Here is a 20,788-nt window from a genome sequence, read left to right on the forward strand (position 1 = left end):
TCTTACACCTGCACAAGGTTCTTTTTTTCATTGGCTAAAGAATGTGGAGTTTGAAACACCTCAGAAAAGCTGAAATTTCCATTTCAGAGATACAGGGTTTCATCTCTGCTGCGTCTGTTCTGTTGTGGCTCTACACGTGGGTCTGTAGCCAGACATTACTGACACGAGGTGAGTTTAACCTGACAGATGGTTTTTAATCTTTGAATCGTGAGAACGCTCACACACAAAAACAAACATTGAAGCTAACTAAGACTTTGGACTATGACTATCCTTGTGGACGTTTAATAGTAAAAAACAAGATGATGCATGTGACGACACTGTTGCTAAGCTTTTCCAAACCAGGTGTGAGAGACATGAGTGCACAAATGCTCCTCACACACACACACACACACACAGACACACACACACACACACACACACCATGACTGAGTCAGACAGTGGTGCTGCACCAATATTTGTGTTTTGTGGCTGTCACGTAGTTGTCAAAGTCCTTGTCGCCGCTCTCTACATCTACTGGCAGCAGGTGTGAACAACTCTTGTGCTGAGAGGGACACACTCTGCTGTCACCCTGTCTGAGAGAGAGAGAGAGAGAGACACAGACACACACCCTCTCAGGCCGGAAGGGGGGAGAGGAGGGAGAGATCAATAGTAGTGAGTGTGGAGTTTGGATAATTACAGTTGTTAGCAGGGAGAGGAGAGCAGCTATAGTGGCCTCTCCACTCAGAGTCTCTTATCACTCTCTGGCCTGTCATTACAGCTTTAAATGCTGCTGTGGCAAAGTGGCAACAGTGTGTGTGTGTGTGTGTGTGTGTGTGTGTGTGTGTGTGTGTGTGTGTGTGTGTGTGTTGAGAGAGATTTTGTCAGTTTTTCCCATACTCTGCTCTTTATATCTTCTCTATCTGTTTCCTCTGTTCTTTTACTTTTCTTGTCTTTAAATCTCCACTTGTTTCTCCACTGATTTTACTCTTCATCACTTCTCCTCTTCTCTCCCCGTTATGCATCATCTCCTTGTTTTTTTCTCTCACCCCTTCTCAATTCTCCCCCCCATTTTACCCCCCTCTCCTTTCCTAATTCAACTTTCTTTTCCTCTTCCCTTCTCTCCTCTGTTCTACTCTCCTCTAACGTCCTTCCTCACCTTCCTTCTCATTCTTTTGTCTCTTCTCTCTATAACTTGTCATCTCATCTCTTCCTTGTTTGTTTTATTTACCTCCTCTGTCATGTCTTCGTCTTCAGTTTGTCTCATCTCTTCTTTAATAAGTTTGTCGTCTTCTCTTCTGTCTCCTTTTCATTTCCTCTCTTGCACCTTTCTAATTTTTGATTCTTAAGTAAAACTGCAGAAACCTCTCCAGTCTGACTTAATTTCACCTTGAATTTCTTGTTCTTTGAATGTACTCCTCTTCTCCTCCTTTCTTTATCTCCTCAGTACCTCTTTCCATCCTTCATGCAATAATCTCTTGTCATCCTGAGTTTGTTCTGCCTCTGTTCCAGTTTTCTCTCCTCTCCTATTCATCTGAGCTCCTCACATCTCCATCACCTCCTCCTTATGCCCGTTCGTTATTCAATAATCTCTTGTCATCTTCCCATTTTCCCGATTTGTTCTCTCCACTCCTCTGGTTTATTTTCCTCTCCTCCTCTCTTGCATCTCCGCACTCATCCAATAATCTCTTTTCCTTCTCCCCGCTCCACTTCAGTCTTTGTCCCTTCCCTTCTTCTCCTCTCTCCTTCTTTTCTCACACCATCAGTGGTGCCAAGAAGAAGAATTTATTCCGGAGATCCACGCTTTAATTTCTCAGAGGCAGAGAGGTTTTGACTGTCCAGCCAGACGGGATATTCTTAGTAATTGAGGCTTGATATGTGACACTAAAATAGGCCTGGAGAAACTGGACTAAAATCCCCTTTGGATTGCTGTGGTTGTTTCACCATTTTCTCACAACATACACACAGGCAGAGTTGTGGTTTTGTGATGTTCACTGATGTTGAGGAGCCTTGTCACACATAAGAAGGAGATGGAGATGATGGAGAGAAGGATTAGATGGGTACAAAACAATGCTGGTTCGTCCCCTCTGGGCTGTTTGCTCTGATTTAGATGGAGCAGGATTATCTGAGGATGAGGAGATCAGAGTTGTGTGTGTGTGTGTTGAGGAGAAGTGGGCTGGTGAAACGTAGATGCTTGAGGCAAATCTGTCAGATATTCGACCGATTTCTTTTTTTGTGTGTTCTGGAGGTGGTGCATAGTATACCATGAAGAATACACACAGACACACACACAGACACACACACACGGGTCCTGGAGCACTGCAAAACACGTCAGGAAACATGTAAAGTTGCAAAGCAAATGTTTCTGGTTTAAAATATTATCAAAAAAAAAAAATACTGTTCAAAGTTTGAATGTGTCTTTACTTTTCTTAACATGCGTGTCAATATCCTGTTTGAGTCGTGAACTTGCACACGGTTTAAACGTGTTTTTGGAGCCGATGAATATGAACTATGTAAATGTGGTGTTCATCAGGAAACGCTAACACGAGGGCTCATACAACCAGACGTGAGCTGTCTCTCAACTCCTGCTGTGCTCTGTGAGCGTGTGTGTGTGTTACGAGCATTCAGTCGAGTATTACAATGAGACAGGAAATCACCGCGAGGATAAAAACGCTCTCTCTCCTCCTCATAGAAAAAACTCACAAATAACACGCTAATCTCTGCCTCTGCCCGTGTGCCATTCAAGGCTTCCTCCAATTAAAAAGCATCAGGGAGTTGAGCCCGCCATCTTATTTATCATATTAATTAGAAACTCCCCTGACAACAAAGAGGCCTACAGCTGTGGAGCAGAGGAGAGGCCTGGAAAATGAAGGACGGTTTGATTTGTTGTCTTGCTAATGTGACACCTATTATACAGGTTAGGCCTCAGATACAAAGACGTCACAGCAGCATATGGTGTTTGTTAAATACATGTACATCAAAGATCTGCTTTCATTCATACTATTACTTCGTAAACCACAGCATGCAGTATTTCATGTGGGTAAGACATCACTGAAAAAGCTGTATATGGTCATCATGCACCACTACAGGATGATTCTGTGTCAGAAGTGGATACTAGTGACGCATTTAAAGAAAAAACACAATAACTTGGTTAAAAAATAAGAATGCACTGTATGCTGCATGTATTAGATGGCTCGCTAAGTTGTTTTATGAATACAAGAAAATATGACACTTTTCAGAAGTTTTGAAACACTGAGTTAGATAATACTCTCTACCACCACCAGTAAAAAGAAATCTGCATCCTGACGCCCTTTTTGAGGCCTTCACCGCACTAAACCATCGTTTTATCTGTCGATGCAGATCAAAATATACAAAACAGTGAGGACTTGTTTGTGTACTTCATGGAAGTGCAGGTAAAACACGTTTTACTTGCAGCAGTATTGGTCAAATGAGGCTGTTCAGTTTTTATATTCATCGATGTTGAGAGAAAACAGACTGACTGCAGATGTGTGTGTCGCTGACCGTGGTGCTGAAGCTGAAAGTGTTGCCAGTGAAGGCTCTGTCCATGGTTCTGAACCCTGATGACTCTGATCATCACATAGTGGAGTTGTTCTCTAGATGGATTCTGTACAGTATGTTTGCATCTCTTTATATACAGTCTATGGTTTGCGTCGTCAATAACTTGGCTCTACTCCACAATCTGCTCAGACTCTGGCTTCAAATGAAGGTGTCACCCACACTCATGATATTTTAGCTTCGCTTTTGTACAACAGGAAGACGTGGATAACAGTTGTCTCCTATGATGTGCTGGTCCAGCTCAGATGACTCTGTCCCCCTCCCTTTGCCATTAGAAGAACACACCTGCAAATGAGGTCCTCATAGCAATAGTAGTAAAAGGGTGTGTGTGTGTGTTTTTCTGCTGGACAGACAGATGTTGACAATCTACTTATTGTGGTAAACGCAGACACACTGCACCAGTTGCAGTGCACTTAACACAGAACGGGGAGATATATTTGACATGGATGTTATTGCTCCTGTGGATCTCAATCTGGTTTCTACTGCTGGAAAACATACTCTCATCCTTCCATCTACGTTTCCTTTCTGTCTCCTCTCTGTGCAATTTGTCGCTGCTCTTCCTTCCATTCCCGGTGTTCATCTGCCCGTCTCTGATCTCCTGCAGCATCAAAAGGTGTTGAAGAGGTTTGCGATCTCACCTTCCTCCCCACAGATCCCTTCATCTTCTTCAAACAGACTAAAGTGCAAAAGGCTAACTGTGGGTTTCAGGCATCTTCTGCTCTGTCCTCCTGTCTCTCACTTGCTCCTCTGCCCTGGCCTCTGCTATCAGCAAAGTATCTTGACAGAAATCATTTCTGAGCATAGACACGGCTGATCTTCAGATTGAGACTTCATGACCTTGGTCCTCAGATCTATTCTAAGTTGTTTGCTGCAGTGACACGCTGGACAGTTTTAGATGTAGCTGTAGGCTCTGGTTTGACTGGCCAGGAACACTGCATCAATAACCATTAACTATTATTCCAAATTAAGCAAAAACTAATTGACACAATGTCAGAGAAGATGTCAGGTGTGGCAGCATTTAGTTAAAATGGATGATCGAATAGCTTTGTGCAAACCATACTATATAAAGATGGATGACACATTGCCACTTGCTTGCACTTTCCAGAAATGAAGCCAAAATATACGAATGCTGTCATCTTGCACATTTGAAGCTAGAGTCTGAGCAGTTGTCATTGATGATATCGCTCCAATAATTAGATTAAAATGATGTAAAAGGCTGCAAATACTAGCTATACTTAATTTGTTATAGGTATTAGTTTTATTAGTACATGTGTGTATGTATTTCTATAGGATTAAATGGGATTATAGGACATTTAGCCATGATAAACCCCTTGGGGTATGATGATCCAGAGGGCGTTAAGGCCTAGACCTTACACGTTTAACTTCATCACACACACGCGCACACACACACACACACACACACACACACACACACACACACACACACTAACCTTTACCCTAAACCCATTCCTCATCTCGGCGAAAGCAGACTCTGAATGAATGGCCTCGCTAAAGGCTTTTTAATAGACTGCTTTGTGTGTGGAAAACTCTTGGTGACGGGGGGCGGGGGGGTCCCAGGGGAAACATGGGAGGGAGGAGAGAGACGGAGAGAAGCTGGGAGACGGAGTGAGAACGGCTCATTGGAAAGCTAACTGAGCAGAGAATCAGTTATTTCCTGCGCTATGCTGAACCTAAAAGACATTTAAACACCTTATTTAAATCCAGCCAATTACAATAATGTGTCAAAATAACAGCAGTGTTAAAATACTAGATAACTGAGACCTGTTAAAAATCTTAGCTGTATACTGTTGATTTGAATTTACAACAACAATTTGACTATAAGATGTTGATTGGTTCAAAACCCTTATGCTACAATTTAAGGTCAACATAAGGTGATAATGTTTGACTGCATAATCTTTGGGAAGGCGATATTTGCACCGTCGCTGTGTATTTCAGTCTCGGCTGCAAAGAGTGTGAATGAAGACATTTATTACAACAGAGACACAGAGGATTAGCACAGGGCTTAAACCATTCTCATGGTAATGCACAGAGCTGGGAGCGCGCAGATAAACGCAAACACTCACCTTATCAAAACACCCAGACCTGGAAGACTACTCCTTAACAGCACCGACAGACCGACTGAGACACACTGACAGAGAGCAGGGACCAGACGACAGAGAGAGATGTCAGTTAGTTATGGCCTCATTCAGAAATATTATTTGGACAATGCATCAGTCAAGGTTGCACGCAGTACACTGAAATGCAAAAGGTAAGACGCCATTGTCCAAGTTAATGCCACAAAACTAGGTTGTTAGTAGGTTGTTTTCTGCCCCACTGACTCAAACTTTGAGTTTCAGTTTTCAGATGTTAACAAAATGATTTATTGATTAATCGAGAAAATAAACATCTGATAAAATGATAATGAAAGGTAAAAATACTAAGGCTAATGTCGTATTTTGCCATGTAAAAGTAAAATGTAATGGATTCCTTCTTTGCCACTCTTCCACCTTTGGCATTGCGTAATGCTGCTGACAAACAATCGTGATCTAACTTTTAGTTTTGCTCTGGTACTGCATTGTTTAGTGCTATGCTAGTGCTTTTTCCCGAATCTTTGGGTTTGTGTTCTTGTGATATCGAGTTTTATCTGCTACCACCATTTATTGAGCTAAATATGTGGAAAATGCTGCATAAAAAGTGGAAGAAAAAAATCTGGATCAGTCTATTTATTCAGATCTGCTCAAAATTGAATGGTTTCTTCCATCATGTCCCACTCGGCCACAAAGTGTCAAGGAAATGAGTTCAGTAGTAGTTACTGTCTCTAAAAAATAACTTTAACATAAACGCAAAAATGTTATGCTCCGTGTTTTTGATGCCAAAATATCTCAGTCTACTTTAACTTCTTTAAGATTCACTTGCTCATTCGTTCATTATTTTCTTACCATATGTTGCTATTATCAACAGTATGCGTTTTTAATTTTGGTGACCGAAGATGTTTTGACTGACCGATTGATAACTGAATCTCTACTGATCATAATGCCGAGCGCAGATGTGAAAGACAATGCATGTGGGACAGTAATCTCTCTGCTACTGTAATCCACAGTATCCTCTCTCTGCTCCAGGCGATCACTGTGTTCACTCGTGTCTTCTCAACACTGCAGTCAGACAGCAATCTTAGCCACCAAATCCATGTCTCTCCAAATCTCCTCTCTTGGCGGCAGGTTTGTTTTTTGGCCCCTTCAAGAGAAGCTGAGCTCTGAGGATTTTTATATCCGTCTTTTCTATAGACTCAGTCTCTTTGAGCATCGTGGTGTAACAGCACATCACGTACTTTGCACGACTCCAAGATTCTCCCGGGTGTCTTGTTTTAGAGAAAACTAAACCAGCGACGTAGAAAGTGACATTCTTAACTTTGGCAATAATATAAGTTTGTTGTAGTTACAATTAATTCTTTGATGCATCTTTCATATGGCATCTAGTAGTAATTTCGATATATATATCTTTATATCTATATATATCAAGTATCAGAAGGTGAGGAGGAAGGTTTTTTTAATGCACTGCAAAAACAAGCTGTCAAAATGATTCAATCAACGAAGATACCAGGACATTAGAGATAAAGGACCATCTCTAACACAAGCATGTTTCAGATAAATGTTCTGTCTGCAATTCAAGTAAAGTATTTTATTTAAATGGTATTCTTCAAAGTCACAAGTATTTAAACACTAATGGATTAACTAAGTGAAGAAAAAGCTCTAAAACACAGTCCATAAAACAAACAAGCAGCCATGACAGCGTGCTGAAACGTCATGATTGATAGCTGAGACTTACTAGCAATTAGTCCGAGCGCAATTGGTGGGAACGCAATCCCACGGCTCCACTCCACGATCTCTACTGCAAAGACTGGTTCCAAATGTTGTCAAGAGTACACACGTGACCATTTAACTGGACCACCCAAATATTGTTGCCTCTGAATCAAAAATGGATTAATTATTGAATCATTGCAACAATGACTCTCTTTGAGCTGCAGGGTTTACAACAACCTGCAGTGGAATGTGGATAAGTACATCTACTCCTCTGGTCATGTTTGAGGTGCTCTTACTCAAGTGTTTTTCCCCCCTCACTGTACACTGGCTGCACACTCATGGATATACTACCGTTGTGAGTATTGAGTGTTATGCACCTTTCATAATCGGTCACAGGCCACACTAACATGATGTGTCAGTGTCAAGTGGAAGGGAGAAACATTCTGCTTCATTATTCTCTCTAAATACGAAGCTGTAGTCTGTACATATAACTGATAATCATTACATCCAAGTGTTTTTGAATAGAAAAAACCCTGAGGATAAGAGACTTGTTTGTTTTGTGCTACAGCCACAAGCTTCTCCACAATCCAGCAGGCAGCAGGGACTCAAAGTAATACCCATAGGTCAAAAACACTGAGTCTACTGTCTGCAACATGCAACTGTCGACCCACTGGGACGTCACCCATCGTTTTGAAGCCTCAAGCTTTGCATTTTGTGGTTTTCATTTTTTGGAAACCAGAAGTAGTCATATTTGGAGGAGCGGAGGTTGACCTGACTGACAGCTCTCCCATTCAGACACTTACATTTTGTCTCTAATTTGGACCATAATTTGCAAAATGAACATCCTGCTGCGTTGAAGAAGACTGGAAACTACAGATTGAGATCATAAACTTCTATGTTAGACTTCTACAGAAAGTTTCACAAGCTATGGAGACTGTCATTTGAGAGAATACATCCCCCCTCTCCCCTCAGTCTCTCTTGCATTCTTCACTGCTGCTCCATGCACAGTGACATGTGGAGGGCAGTGAATCTGTTCGAGAGCTGGTATCAGCAGCAGCAGCAGCAGCTGAGTAGAGTTTTGGTGTTGGAACAGTCTTAGCAGGGAGTGCACACAGTTACAGTAAGGCCCAATAGGAAAAGCTGTTGGATTAATTCACCACATTCACTGCGTACAGCTCCAGTTGCTGTGTGTTGTATTCTCAAGGCCACAGTATGATTCAAACAACGCAACAGGGCTGGAGGGTGTCAATCATAGGGAACAAATGGTTCAGGTATAGACTTACTCTTTTTCACCTCAAGGTTTCCGTCTGAGTTGAGAGTATTATGTTGGAGGTCCAGTCTGTTCAGTGTGGAAGGTCTCGTCCTGTCGTGTTCTGTAGACAGATAAATGACTTTATTAGACAGTTGTGTTGATCGTCCTCCTTGTCAGCCTGCTTTGGTTCATACATTATCGACACCACAAGAGATCTTCACACTTGAGGTTCAGTCCAGTCCATAGGGGAAATAAATCTGTAACCTTTGCAGCGTAGATGCCAGAACCACAGGACTTTGTATGGATGTTTCCCCCACTCCTCCGGCTGCCAGTCTTCCCCACCTTGACAGAGATGTGGCTTCCAGATCTCTCCCCTGCCACCTCTGATTAAAGCTGCCGTGGGTGAGACACACCTGTACAGTTGATGGGAGACAATGCCGCTGCTTCCTCCCAGAGATTGATTTTCTCCATTAAAACGGGCCCTTTGTCTAAAAATCCTACACCCCCTTTGTTATGCTAAAGAGAAGATGGAAGATTTCCAATTCAATTTGGGCTGAGCCGAGGGCTGGTCAGCTATATGGGCCTCCATTGTCCCGGCCGAGCCCGCTGGGATGACGCTAGCGTCTCCCAAACGCCAATTAAGTCGGACGGAGAGACGGACAGGGGGATAATTGACAGGCAGGAGAAAGGCAGCTCTCATCATTGAAAAAGAAAATCAAAGAGAGAGAGAGCAGCAGGGAGGAGAAGTGAGGGATGAGAGGGAGGACGAGAAGTAATAACCTGTAATATGTTGCCCAGAGCAAATTCAGATTACATGAAGTGTTCAGCTCATGTACACGACTTTGGCCCACGAGCATCAACAAGACAATGAGAGGCTTGATTAAGAGCCAAGAGAAATCTCTGATGTCACTTAGTATAGGTTGATTAAACGTAGTGAAAGGATGACAAAGCAGCTGTTTAAATTCCACCTTAATATTATTCATAATAATAATAATTTTACTTTACATCTCCGTATCTTCATGCTCCGTTATTAACCTGTCACAGGTTTGCTCACATTAATTACCTGAGAATGTGTATAATGAAGACTACTTAAATTTTTAAATACTACATCTTTAATGTCTTCGAGAAAAATGTCAAAGATTTAAATGACCTTTAGGAAATCTGTCTCCTGTTTCAGGAGAATATGAACGCTGACATCTTGCACATTTGGAACCAAAACAAAAATATTGCTCATTAAGAATTGATAGGTTTCTACTCAAATGTTTTATTTGAGCCTTTATTATCATGTGTAAAGGAGACAAGTGCAGGAGCACCTACTGTTAAATCATATTAGAGCATTTATATTAAGAAAATCCAAACAATTGCCATCATTACTTGTTCAAATGGTTGGTTCCCATATATGAACCAAATTAACTGACATTTTTAATTGTTTCCGTAAAGGCCTTGTCCTTTAATTGTGTACTAGTACTTCAGGTCCCCAAAGATATTTGTTACATTTATTAAACAAATTATTCCATTTGAATAATTTTGAAGCTTTTCTAAACTTCTTAAGAATTTCTTTCATGTATGAAAACCTGAGCTGAGATGTTTTTGAGTTTAAAAAAGGTTTGAATTCTTTCTTTCAAAATCAGAGATGTTTCCAGTGACACAGGCACAAAGACACTACACACCACAGAAGGTGCTTCTCTTTATTTCTCCACTGAGAGCTCTATGAGTGTCAACAAGAACCCGCAGCTTTGCAAACTCAACTGAATAGCTGCTTTTTAAACATTCGTCAGTAATGGACTTGAGCTATATACCTCAGTTTTGATCTCTATCTGTCTATCTATGGTTTTCATATATATATTTCAGGGTGAAAATTAATGATATCTGATAAATGAATCACTGCTTTTATAGCTTGTAACCGGATGGAAATGTCACATGAAATTTCAGGATAAATTATGGAATATTTAAACATAAAATGGGGCTATAATTATATAATTATGCTTAAAAAAACTATGATTTCATGCAGTGACACATTTTTTTTTACTGATACTGAGCACACTCTTTGTATCTATATGTAGAGGAGACATATGCATGACAGTGACTTGCAGCTGGCCGTAAAAAGCATCCTTTCTTCACATTCTTCCCTCCAATTCCTCCCTTTTTTCAGTTTCTCTCTTTTGCTCCCTCCCTCCAATTGTAATGTCTCTCGCTCCTGCTCTCTCCCTCCCTTCCCCTCTCCTCTCTCTCTGCTGGCTTGTGACAGACGGCCTAATAGGATTTAATAAACCCCATTTGCATGTCAGCCTTCTAGATTTTCTGTGAGAAAGAAAGGCGAGGGGGGGAGGACAGGAGGAGGGAGGGATGGTGTGAAGGAATAGAAAGGATCGGGAGGAAGGAGGGAAAGAAGTGTGTGTGACGATGGATGGATTGGTTTAAGGACCAATTTCTTTTTGACGAAGGTAGAAAAGTATTGTTCCAGGAGGTTTCAAATAAGTTGCATTTAAAAGATATCATGCATTAATCCATGTCTATTACTAGTGTAATTATTATTATATTCTAAATTAAATATGTGAGCAGAAAATTGATTCTGATGCTTGTGTGGGATTTTTCATTCGTCTGAGAGTTCAATGGTTTAAATGTAGTTTCAGAGGTGTCCGTGTATTTTGGTGTAAATTTTGGAGCAGGCAGCCTCACGTCACTTCTTCCAAGTGGCTTTTGCTTGGATTTATTTTTTTGTTCAGAGCAAACGGTAAGAACAGAGTCAAGATTCTCAAAAAACGGATCACAGCACAATAACCCTAAACCTGTGTTATGTGACGATTCATCAAGTTGGACCTTGTTGCTTTTGTCAGTGGAGTGTTTGATCTCTATTTTCAGTTTCATACACTGTAGAGTCTAAAATACAACATTTTGATATACAGCTGTTCTTGTATTTTTGATTTGTCATTTATTTAGCTGACATAAATCTGAGGTGAATGTGTTGCTTTCATGTTAAATAGAGTAATGCGATACGTAATAGTTCTTAAATATGTGTAGATGGTCTTAATTGTGTTAGTGTTCATTTAACCTTAGTCCTATCCCACTTAAAAATACACATTTTAAAAGATTGTTTTGGTGGTGTGTTATAATTTGTAATGTCTTGTAATATCTTTACGTTGTAGTTCTTTCTCAATAATGCAGAAATGAAACTACCACCTTGGTGGCAGCTGATTGTGGATTATGATTCCAATTAGATTGTCTAGATCTACAATATGCCTCATGTATAAATATGTTAAACACCTCTCACTCTTGCCGAGGGTTAAGGTCAGAGGATATCACAAGTTGTTGAGCTCTATGAGACACATTGTGATTAGTGAATATGGGCTTTACAAACTAAACTTCAGAATTGGCCACTTTAGTGAACATTTATGAAAAAAATTAAGATCATCTAGACTCTTGTTCAAGAATAGTCAGTAACAGTTGTACCAGCCTTTAAACCTCAGAGTTTGTCTGGTCTTAGTTTTTAGGTTGTCCATTATATGATGGAAGATACACATTATACAAAAGTGATATTGCCTTATTTCACTCATGATTTCAATTTTCCATACCTTTCTGAAATGTTTGATTTTGTCATTTTGTGGTATATTGCACTTCTCCGGTGCTCACATGGATAGAAGTGTAAATTGGAGGGTGTGCGTGTGCATGTGTGAGGAAGACAGGGACTGTCATTCTGTAAGGAGGATAAAAGGTCCAGCCAAAAACCATGAGTGTTGCATACATCTCCACACACTCAGTAATCCCCATGTTGGTAGCTGATGTTATTGCCATGTAATAGGATCAGAATGAGGCAGCGTCAATATCGGAGCAAACATCTCACTCACACACACACGTCTGTGCACGCACACACGCACACACGCACACAATCGCTGATCAAACATGGCTCAGGAAACATTGTGATCCAGGAGAGATGAGAGGACTAATCCTTTTAGCCTTCTGAGAACTCTTCTCCTCCTCCTCCTCCTCCTCCTCCTCCTCTTTTAGGCTCGCTTCCTCAATCATTCTTCTCCTCTGCCTCTCTCTTCCTCTTTTCCTTGACAACATTGTTTGCCACACTCTCCCTCTGCCACTTTCACTGACAGGGACAGGGCTATGTGGGGGAAGGAGAGGGAGCTTCTGAGCTAAATATACATGCTCGACGTGTGTATGTTTGCGTTAAGTGGAAATTGATCTGCTTGGTTTGCTGAGAGATTAGACCTGATAAATCCTCCTTTTTAAGGCAGCCTCCCTCCTCAGCCTCCTCCCAGCTACACTCCAGAGTGCCAGAGGATGGTGATGTGTCTTGGTCCGTATGACAATTTGATTCACTGAGATATCTTGACAGCTGCACCAAAGTTGTACAGATGTTTGAGAACAATTGTTTTTTTTTGTTGTCATTTCTGCGTCTGTCGGATGTTAGAAACTTCATCAACAACCCATTTGTTCACAGTGAATCCTGCGGAGGATCTCCTGCATTCTCACATTGTCTCCTTTCTGTGGACTTTCTACTGAGCGTGGCAGCCAGATGGAGAAAGCCCTCACTCGGACATATGTATCAACACATACAGCCACTGTGGAGAAAGTCCGGAGGATCTCCAGAGTTCAGTGCATGTCTGAAAGCGGCTTTATTGTGTGAAATGAGTCGAATGTAATTGTCATCAGCAAATGTCATGCTGTACAACATCAGTTTCTGTGGAGTGTCATCATGCCAGTATTCACATGAATCCTGTAGTATGTTATGCTGTATTCTGATTGGTTGGTTTGAAGCCATGCATTACAGCAGCAGGAGCACAAGTTTCTCTTATTCATATTCATATTTTGTTTAAAATGTATCTTATTTTCTTTTCTGAATTATTTTCAAAGTTTGGAACCAGTAGTGTCAGTTATATTTATTTTGGCTGTCGTCTTTCTTCTCCTGTTTAATGAATTACAGTTTTTATTTACTGTGAGTATATGAAAAACAGACAGTGTTATTAGTGCATATCATACTCACAGGTTTGTGGAAATGTTCACGGTTGCATATGTGTGTGTGTCTTCAAACAGAGCTGTGAGTGCTTAATGAATTTACTTTGCTCTGATTGGAAATTAATTAAAACAGCCTCAAACAGACAGCCGCCCACAGGGAGCCACTGGCAAAACACTGACAGACAGATTAGTGCTCTGAGCAGCGAGGGAGGAGGAAGGAGAGTCTACAACTATCTGATGCATTTACCCCGACCCAACATGTCATGGATTACAGAAACCTTATAGCCTTGTTGTTGGTGTCATTAATGGACCAGTCTTTTCTGCAGAACCAGCAGAAGTCTTCATTCTAAACAAGTGAGCATTTATCATTGAAGCAGCTTTCAGACATGCACTGAAGTCATGGACATTTTCCAGAGGGGCTGTTTGTGAGAACGCAAATGTCCCGAGTCAATTGCTCTGGACAGTTTCAACTACGTCCATGAAATATCAGCAAGTCGATGAGAGAATGCAGCAAGAAAATATATTATAAAGTATACAAAATGTCAGGATGAAAGAGGTGTCAACTGGTACAGGTAATGAGATTCTGTTCAGGTCATTCATTTACATCAGCTTCTGGAAAACTAAATACTGAAAGTAAAGAAATGTTGAAGGAAAAGACCCTTGGTTTTAGCTTCAACATGCATTTTTGGAGTCAATTCAACTGGGCCAAACATTCTCAAACCACTTAGGCTGAGTTGTCATTCAACCCGGGCTACTATTAACAGGGTATCCCAGCAATTTAGTCTTCCACTTCCAGAAAATTGCAGGAGACAGCTTAACAATGAGCTGAAACTCTATAAAACAGAGAGGGGAGCTGCAGATTGAAGGGATAAATCATTGCAGGTTCATCTCCACTTAACATTGTTTCACATGGTTGTTTGGCATCTTTTTTTAATCCAACTATATATATAGTTAAGGTTCTCAGGAAAAACTGTAATTTCATGACATCTATAGGGTAACGTATAACTTCTAAGTTCCAAGACAGCTATAATGGTGTATTATATCATTTGACAAAACCAAGGGTAATTCATGTATTCAGACTTGTTTCGGCTTCTGGTTCAGAAAGTGTTAACTGGTCCATCTCCCTCAGGCAGACAGTGATGTTAAAGACTAATTGACGAGCCGTTTAAATAAGCCTTAATTAGAGTACAGCTGGTAATAATTGGGCAGGCGGTCTGAACAGTAATTAGTGTTTGAAAAAAAAAAAAAAAAGCTCACAGTGCGTGTCACTGTATGGATGAATGATCTCTGCAGGGGGGCTGAAGAAGCCCATACTTTCAAGAAGCAGACGGAGCGAGACGGCGCAAGTGAGTGAGAGAGGGAGTGGAGTCGGGATAATAAGGGGAGAAAAATTGTCGCCCCTCTTAATTGTTTATAATGGTGTCTGTGGGTGGCCCTCTGTGCATGTGAGGGACAGGGCGGAGGGCAGGTGTGGCTGTACATGTGTGCTGAACTTGTTTCTAACATGACTAATTGATTCTGTGGTCTGTCTTTATCCTTCTCCATCTTCCCCTCACACTGTTTTCTTCTTCTTGTCTCTGCCATTAATTGTTTGTGCTAAGAGGCATTTGGAAAACAGCACTAATAGATTTCTGACCTGCTGCTGAGAGATCCTGCACCCCCATTTAGCAGTTGCATCAGCCCTGGTGTACTGCCCCCCTCTGGTAGGCTGCATACAATTGATAGATAAGAGCCTTCCACAGGAATTGGCATTGGCATTTATGTTTGCTTTGTTTTTTCATTAAGGTTATTTCACTATATGTTATTCACAATAGTATCATGGGCAAAAAAATGCCTTTATATTTAATTTCATGCAAGTTAATGTTGTAATGGTATTGTGACTGTAAGTTTTGGATAATGTAGTTTATAATATACATATCGTTTGATGTGTTTTTTGTTCTGATCAAACACGGCTCAGGAAACATTGTGATCCAGGAGGTGAGAGGACTAACCCTTTTAGCCTTTTGAGAACTCTTCAGCAAATGGAACCCTTCGTACCATTTGCTGAAAAGCAGCCCCACACTTCACTGTTGGTATGGTGTTTTTAGGGTGATGTGCCATTTCTCCTCCAATCATGGTGTGTATTATGGCATCCAAACAGAAATAGAAATGCGCCTGTAACCAATGCCATCGTTATGTTTGGCAACAATTAGGTTGCGAAGGTCTGGATTTCAGCTGTTGTCTTGGCTTTCCATGCCACCTCCCTTTCTTAATGTGTTCAATACCCTGTGCCATTTCACATTATTACACATAACATCATTTCTGAACTTATTTGTTTTGGTTTCTTTGTATGTATGGATTACTTGAGTTCTTACCAACACCTGGTTTCATCTGGAGACATTTCATGTCAATAGCACCTTTGGAAATATATTTAGTGAGAAAAATGGTGTGTTCAATACTTATTTCACCCGCTGTAGATTGTGGGACGTGAGTTCAATTCTTGCAACAGTCGAGTAATTTTCCATGTCCAAACCCAATGCAAATAGTCAAAGGTTGGAAGAAAGTAAAGAAAATTGTCTTTATGCATAAGTTCTACTTTTTACAGTTTCAGGCATTAGACAGAAATGTACTACACTCACAACTCAGACATATATGTGAAAACTACTTCAAATACTAATTAATGGCACAGCAGAGGCAATTTAAAATTGTCTGTCTGGTTTGAACATGCCAGCTTGTATAGTTGTTGGTCTCTAATTATTGGATAATTAATTAAATATCCAGTGGATTAGAGAAATGATGGCCAATTGTCCCTTAATAACCCTTAACGAGTTCCTGATTAGTGTCTTCAGCCACATCCTGGTGCTAAAATGATCTTTCAATTAGTTATGGAAAGCTCATGAAGAGAGAATTGGTGAATAAGAGGCCAGTTGATTGATGGTTGGCACAAATTGTCTTATAAAGCCCTTAGTTCAACCAAATGAGGACAACTTTATAGAGAGAGTGCAAATCCAAGTCTTAACTTACAGGATTGTGGCCAAAGGAGAAATGGTTCAAACTTTGTTTAGTGGAAAATTTTAAGAAGAATTCCTTTCTCCAAAATTTAGAATGTCTGTTTGAAATCTCTGTTTATATACACAAGATATAGACTAGCATCATTTTCATTTTGGACTCATCTTTTGCCTGTTTCTACATACATCACATGCAAATTAGAAATCAGCTGTTGTTAAAATGTTTTCATTCTTCATCTGTCCACAAAGTGTTGGATATGCAGACGGAGAATCCTCCATATTTCATGACTTTGACATAGTAACAGTAACATTTTCTAGGCCTCTGAAGCCTTGTTAAATAAATGTTGTAGTTTTCCTATCACACACACACACACACAACATGGAGACGGGAAGATGGCTGACATTTCTGGGGCCTCTGGTGAGAACATGACTTTCTTCTCGTTTCTACTGGCCAATCGACCACACTGAAAAGGGAGATAAAGATAAGGCCTTTTGTTCAGCCTGTCCTACTGATTCTGCTGTGGGAGACCATCACGTGTGTCTGTGTGTGACAGAGTCCCCCTCAGAGGAATCAGTACAGGAGGACATTTACAGGAGAGCCACACAGACACAGTAGAGTAGACTAGTCTTAACACCACTAGGGCTGTCACTTCAAATGAATTTAATATGAATTTTTGTGTTGACATAATAACTCAACACCACTTGGACAGATTTTGCCCAAACTTGGTGGGAATATTACTTCATGTGTTTTAACGCTTTTGGAAAAGGTGGACAGATGAACCTTCAGTTATGATCATTTGTCAAAAACGCCCTCTACTTGTCCAACAGTGTCATTTGCAACGCTGTTGTCTTGTCACTTTATGTTACTGAGATGGAAGTAGATGACGTGTGAACAATGCTACTCTAATCTGACAAATTCATCATCCTTTTTTCCTCCAATTTTTTAGTTTTATTTGGCGGTGTTGCATATACCATATCCTACATGCAGTGTGAAAATGGAGAAAAGGGGAATTGAGCTTCACATGCTGGGACACAGTGTTAGCCAGATGTCATCCCATTTCATGTGAGATATTACGCTGTTACCAGTAAATGGTGTTCAGATTGTGTCAGGTGTGAAGGCACTCATTCAAGATGATATCACCCCAGTAAAAAGGGGCAGCAGCCAAATGCAGGAGGATTGATAATTTTGTCAAATTGCCTGTAGCACTTTGAGGTTCACAGTCAGCCGCAAAACATCTGAAGGAAGATCCTGGTATAATATATATGAAGCCATCTTCATAATGTATCAAAATTGAATGGCTGGAATGCCACTTAAGATAGTGGTAGCATAATTGGTGCTCCCAAAAATCTTAATAGTATCATATCGTGAGCTGGGCTTTTAAAGGGACCTATTGTGAGATGTTACCTTGATCTCACACACACAGGCGGTAAAACCATCATTCCATCTCAGAATTCCCAAGTGTACTGGGACACCACATACTATAATGATCCTGTGTAAATGGCTGGGTCGGACTGCCAACTTGTGTAGATCATGCAGGCAGAGACTAATGTACTGTCTCGTAATAGGAGGAAATTACCTGCCTATTACAGCTAAACCCTCTGAGAGGGGAGGAGAGGAGGTGGAGCAGATGAGGAGGATATAGGTAAGTGAGTAAGAGAACAGGAATATTGTGTGAGAGAGCAAGCTGTCCAGATGAATGGGGTTTTCATGATGCATCTGCAGCGGTTTAAACAGAACTTAGACAGCAAACCCCCTCCTCTGTTAAGTGATGGATTTTCCGGGTTGATAAATATGGGATCATTCTTTTCCTCAGGTGTTGGTAAAAGGCAGAGTCCAGGAATGGGCCCTCCCGTGTTGTGCCATCCGTGGTTCCTCTTTGTACAGGTCTGAGCCATCCTTGTGCCTGGGACTGCATGAAGCACCTTGTTGGGTTTGTGTCTGGGGGTTTTGGCCTTAGTGTGAACAAGCATTCACAAGCACTGAGTTTGTTGCAGGGCTTGAAAACTACCAGTACGTGTTGTTTGGAATTGTGACTCAATTAGGTGGTAGTCATCTGGTCACGTCAGTAAATTTGATCATGTTCGTATTAGGTCAAATCATAAACTGTATATACATTTAGACGATGCATCTCCACTGCCTGCCACTGTCCAGAATTTACACCAACATACCCAGGACACAAAAGCTTCCATCTTGTGCCTTTGGAGCCAGAGTTTGCCACATCTTTTGGGGATCTATCATCGTTTATCTCATCACTTTGTGCTGCTGTGAGAGGCCTTCAGCGTGAGGCAGACAGCTGGAGATCTGCAGGAAACTGTGACTCCTAAGTCACAGTTACTCAGGGTTGTGTTCTCCATCAGTTCCCACAGCTTAGTGTTTGGGAAATGTACAACTACAACTCACTGTGGATATTTGATGTCGAGTGATTTTGTTTTCACTTTTCAATCAAATTAAATGTTCTTCTACTTATAAGGTAAAAAAAACGGAACTACAACATGACTCGGTGATCGACAGTGTAAGGTAAAAATATAACATAATATATATGAATGGAATTTCCTATTAAGTGTTAATTAAACATTTGAAAGGGAACATTCATGATGTTATGCTTAATTTGGGTGTTATTCTAAACAATAGATGAAGCCTCACGAATCTCCTTTTCAAATCTGATTTTTGCTTGTTGACAAAATTCCGGCTGTATAATACCAACACCATGTTTTGTCAGGCATGCTTAAAGAAATTAATTGAACATTTCTGCAGAGGCGGCCGTAATGCACTCTGATTTCCTTCAGCTATTGGTGAAGCGTAAATTGGCAAACATTTGCATAATGTGCTCATGTGAATAGACAGTTTAGATTGCTGTTTGTTAACAATATTTGTTTGCTTAGTTATTGTATTCATGGAGACAAATACGGAGCGTGTCTTTATGCAGCCTCATTTCTTCTTAGTTGTTTGTTATTATGATAACTAGGATCCATTTGATGTCAGCAGGCCTTTTATCATCAAATGAGCCATTTAAATGTCACTACTGTAAGGCTGTGTTTGTGTCTGTGTGTTTGTGTGTGTGTGTGTGTGTGTGTGTGTGTGTGTGTGTGTGTGTGTGTGTGTGTGTGTGCGTGTGTGAGTGATGCACGAGATCATTACATTTTAAGTCCCATTCAAGTCTCACCATTTCCTTCAATGAGAAATTACTAGCATTCACTCTCTCTGATGTTGCATCAGTGACAATATTCAATTTTTAATAATTATCGCTCGGTCACTAAATTCAGGCTTTTGTCCGTTTCTCAGGCTTTTGTCCGTTTCTCCCGCAGTTGATTTTTGTTAAAGCAATCGGCCAAAATGTAATGACAGAGGACATTAGAGTCATTATTCACAAGTGTGGTTCACATTAACTTTGTGATTGTGGTATAAAATGATGCTTCTTCCTTATGATAAAACTTACAAAAACAGTGTTTCCTGGAATATACTAAGATCATTTGAACCATTGCTGTGATAGTTCAAACCATAGACTTTATATACAGGCTACACATCTACACAAAGCTGCACATCTCCCACATGTTGAAACACATCAGGAAAATGCTCCGAAAATTCTGTAAAAACACAACATGCAAGAGCTTTTGGTGTTGATGTGCTGTACACAAAAACATGTGATTTCCACATGTTCTGCCAGATCTGTATCATACAAATCTGCATAGTGTACCTAACATAAGTATTTGTAGCTCAAACTTTACTCTGCACATCGCTTGAATACATAACCCCAGGTACTTTCCACCATCGCCCTGACACTAGACTTGCTGAGGAGCTCAGGACACATGACAGAATCTCTGACTCCGTCCTGTAAGCCTGTTCCCAACTACCGGTAATTTAGGAAATCCTTACTGGCAGGTTGAGATGACAAGGCCACTGTCTTCGTGGAAGTGCTCTGTAATTTGCTTGTTTTCCATTTTGCCATAGAGCTGATGCACTGCAGGAGCAGGAGAGCCAAGGAGCATTTTTCTCTCTCTCCTCCCTATCTCTTCCTCTAGCTCACTCGCCCATTTGCTCCGGGTTTCTCCCATTGTTGTCATTGTGTTACTCAGCTCAGCTCCGTGGCCTCTGAGTTAAGAAAAACGCAGGCTGCAAACCACCACCGAAATCAGAGCCTAACAGCAGTGAAATGAAGTGTACGAGGGAAAACAAAGCTGTGACAGTTTGGAACACAAGGTCTTAAACAGGCTTTAACAGGCTTTGTCAGCAG

At 40.8% G+C, this 20,788-nt stretch overlaps 1 long non-coding RNA gene across 1 annotated transcript in view; it reads right to left on the bottom strand.

Moving 5' to 3' along the window:
- The window catches only part of LOC109640069 (uncharacterized), an 83,994-nt gene that overhangs the window by 15,902 nt on the left and 47,304 nt on the right, over window positions 1-20,788 (bottom strand). The window contains exons 11-12 of the long non-coding RNA XR_011240283.1: window positions 8,636-8,725; window positions 5,637-5,701 (exon numbers count right to left, since the gene is read on the bottom strand). This is a non-coding gene — a long non-coding RNA (uncharacterized lncRNA). The remainder of the gene's footprint in view (window positions 1-5,636; window positions 5,702-8,635; window positions 8,726-20,788) is intronic.

Source organism: Paralichthys olivaceus, chromosome 24 (genome assembly GCF_024713975.1).
Source record: "Paralichthys olivaceus isolate ysfri-2021 chromosome 24, ASM2471397v2, whole genome shotgun sequence".
Taxonomy (NCBI): domain Eukaryota; kingdom Metazoa; phylum Chordata; class Actinopteri; order Pleuronectiformes; family Paralichthyidae; genus Paralichthys; species Paralichthys olivaceus.